This window comes from Gavia stellata, unplaced genomic scaffold (assembly GCF_030936135.1).
Source record: "Gavia stellata isolate bGavSte3 unplaced genomic scaffold, bGavSte3.hap2 HAP2_SCAFFOLD_261, whole genome shotgun sequence".
Classification (NCBI taxonomy): Eukaryota; Metazoa; Chordata; class Aves; order Gaviiformes; family Gaviidae; genus Gavia; species Gavia stellata.
Genome location: NW_026776405.1, coordinates 40,001 through 42,500, shown reverse-complemented (window position 1 = coordinate 42,500; position 2,500 = coordinate 40,001).

The following is a 2,500-nucleotide window of genomic DNA, read 5'->3' as shown; positions in this document are numbered from 1 at the left end:
TCCTCCCGCCGGGGAGGCCCGCCAATGACGCTGCCTGTTACGATGACGTAACTGGAGGCAGCGCGACACAGCGACCCCTTGGTCACGTCCCCGCGAGCGGCGCGGCAAACAGGTCTACCGTTCAGCTCGAGAACTGCGACCAAGTCCCGCCGGAGCCCGGTAGACGTGGCGGCCGGCGCCGGAGCCCGGTAGACGTGGCGGCCGGCGCCGGAGCCCGGTAGACGAGGCGGCCGGCGCCGGAGCCCGGTAGACGAGGCGGCCGGCGCCGGAGCCCGGTAGACGAGGCGGCCGGCGCCGGAGCCCGGTAGACGAGGCGGCCGGCGCCGGAGCCCGGTAGACGAGGCGGCCGGCGCCGGAGCCCGGTAGACGAGGCGGCCGGCGCCGGAGCCCGGTAGACGAGGCGGCCGGCGCCGGAGCCCGGTAGACGTGGCGGCCGGCGCCGGAGCCCGGTAGACGTGGCGGCCGGCGCCGGAGCCCGGTAGACGAGGCGGCCGGCGCCGGAGCCCGGTAGACGAGGCGACCGGCGCCGGAGCCCGGTAGACGAGGCGGCCGGCGCCGGAGCCCGGTAGACGAGGCGGCCGGCGCCGGAGCCCGGTAGACGAGGCGGCCGGCGCCGGAGCCCGGTAGACGAGGCGGCCGGCGCCGGAGCCCGGTAGACGTGGCGGCCGGCGCCGGAGCCCGGTAGACGTGGCGGCCGGCGCCGGAGCCCGGTGGACGAGGCGGCCGGCGCCGGAGCCCGGTAGACCTGTCAAACGGGGCCGGAGCCCGGCAGACGTGGCGGCCGGCGCCCGAGCCCGGCAGACCCGTCGGCCGGCGCCCGAGCCCCGTAGACCCGTCGGGCGGCGCCCGAGCCCCGTAGACCCGTCGGCCGGCGCCCGAGCCCGGTAGACCGTTCGGTCGGCGCCCGAGCCCGGCAGACCCGTCGGCCGGCGCCCGAGCCCGGCGGGCCCGTCGGCCGGCGCCCGAGCCCGGTGGACCCGTCGGCCGGCCCTCGAGCCCGGTAGACCCGCCGTCCGGCGCCCGAGCCCAGTAGACCGTTCGGTCAGCGCCCGAGCCCGGCAGACCCGTTGGCCGGCGCCGGGGCCCGGTAGACCCATCGGTCGGCGCCCGAGCCCCGTAGGCCCGTCGGCTGGCGCCCGAGCCCCGTAGGCCCACCGCCCGGCGCCCGAGCCCGGTAGACCCGTCGGCCGGCGCCAGAGCCTGCTAGACCTGGCGACCGGCTGGCTGACCTGGAAGGAAGGAAGGAAGGAAGGAAGGAAGGAAGGAAGGAAGGAAGGAAGGAAGGAAGGAGGGAAGTAAGGAAGGAAGGAAGGCAGGCAGGCAGGCAGGCAGGCAGGCGTGGAAGCGAGTAAAGAAACGGGTAATGTGCTGGAAACGGTACGCACGCGTGCGATTCTCTATTTACTAGTAAATTAAATGCACGGTCGTTAACGAAGAGCAGCAGTTCCTTAAGGCATGGTCAGCCCAGCCTGAGCGTTTCCCGTTTCGTTTTTTTTTCTTTTACTCCTCGTCGTCGTCGTCGTCGTCGTTTCTCGCCGGCGCCGCGAACTACGATCGAGTCGTGACAGAATGTAGTAGCTCAGAAAAATTAAGACCGGCGAACGCACTCGAGAGCGCCGCCGCCGTTTTTCTCGAACGTGCGTTCCTTCGTGTGAGGAGGTCGACGACGACGAACGACGGACGGAGAGAAAGGAGGGTCACGAAAGCGCTCGGAAGAGTTACCGGTCGGACGACGTCTGAATTAGGCACAACGGAGCGGTCAGCAGTCTCGGCGCCGACGACTAACGTTCGTTGCCGCGGAAACGCCAGTCGACAGCTCGCTGACCGACGGGCAACGACGCCGAGACGAACGAACGAGTGGCGCGCGAACTTTTTAGGGACCGTTTTCTTTTGCGAAGTCTCGGCCGATGATTGCCGACCTCGTGACGGGGGGGTGGAGGGGAAAAAACCCCACCGGCACCGCCACAGGACCGGGCGGACGCCCGCAGGCAGCCCCCGCGCGAATCTAACCGCTCGGGAGGGCGGCGCCCTAGACGCCCCCCCCGCCACCCCCCCACCCCCCCCCCCCCCCGCGGGCGGGCAGGGCGGCCCGCCGTACCCTGAGTCGCTGGAGGGTGGGAAGGCTCCGCAGAGGGACCTGGACAGGCTGGCTGGCTGGGTCCGGGGCCAATTGTAGGAGCTTCGACGAGGCCAAGTGCCGGGTCCCGCGCTTCGGTCACGACGACCCCCGTGCGAGGCTAGGGGCTTGGGGACAGGTGGCCGGAAAGCTGCCCCTGCAGAGAAGGCCCCGGGGGGGGTTTGTCGGTCGACGGCCGGCTGAGGAGGGCCCGGCGGCCAAGGCGGCCGAGAGCCTCCCGGCCTGCATCGCAAAGAGCGTGGCCAGCGGGACCAGGGGAGCGATCGTGCCCGTCGTGCTCGGCGCCGCCGAGGCCGCCTCTCGACTAGCGCGTTCAGCGTTGGGCCCCCCCTCGCTACGCGAAGGACGTCGAGGTGCCGGAGC